This window comes from Penaeus monodon, chromosome 15, assembly GCF_015228065.2.
Source record: "Penaeus monodon isolate SGIC_2016 chromosome 15, NSTDA_Pmon_1, whole genome shotgun sequence".
Classification (NCBI taxonomy): Eukaryota; Metazoa; Arthropoda; class Malacostraca; order Decapoda; family Penaeidae; genus Penaeus; species Penaeus monodon.
This window is the reverse complement of record NC_051400.1, coordinates 33,832,035-33,832,442: the sequence shown is the minus strand read 5'-3', so window position 1 is coordinate 33,832,442 and position 408 is coordinate 33,832,035. Positions and strand designations below refer to the sequence as shown.

Sequence of the window (408 nt, the reverse complement as noted above, 5' to 3'; positions counted from 1 at the left end):
GGTGGGGAAGGTTTAAGTGAAGGAGGGGGAGAGGGAGATTTAAGGAGAGGAATAGACGAATTTGAAAAAAGAGAAGGAAGGGAGAAGATTAAAGGAGGGAAGAAGGAATGGAAGAGAAGAGAACTGAGGATGAAAGAGGGGAGTGGAAAAAAGGAAGAATAATGGTAAAAGGAAAGAGAATGGAGGAACAGGGAAGACAGAAGAGGAAAATAAAAGGAGAAGAATAAAGAGGAGAAGGGTCAGGATTTATAAGTAGGGGGGGAAGGGAGGGCGAGAGAGTGGGCGGGGGTTATAAAACGATGCCACAAGCCCTATTTCAGAGTTGGAGATAAGCATAGATTACGTGATGCCCTCTGTTGCACAACTCTTGTCCACCTGCTCTAACTACCTGTCTTTAGTTGCTTTTGA

General features: G+C 44.6%; 1 protein-coding gene across 1 annotated transcript in view; it reads left to right on the top strand.

The window, feature by feature from the left end:
- LOC119582340 overlaps window positions 1-408 on the top strand; it is an 81,633-nt gene that overhangs the window by 80,392 nt on the left and 833 nt on the right. The window lies entirely within an intron of this gene.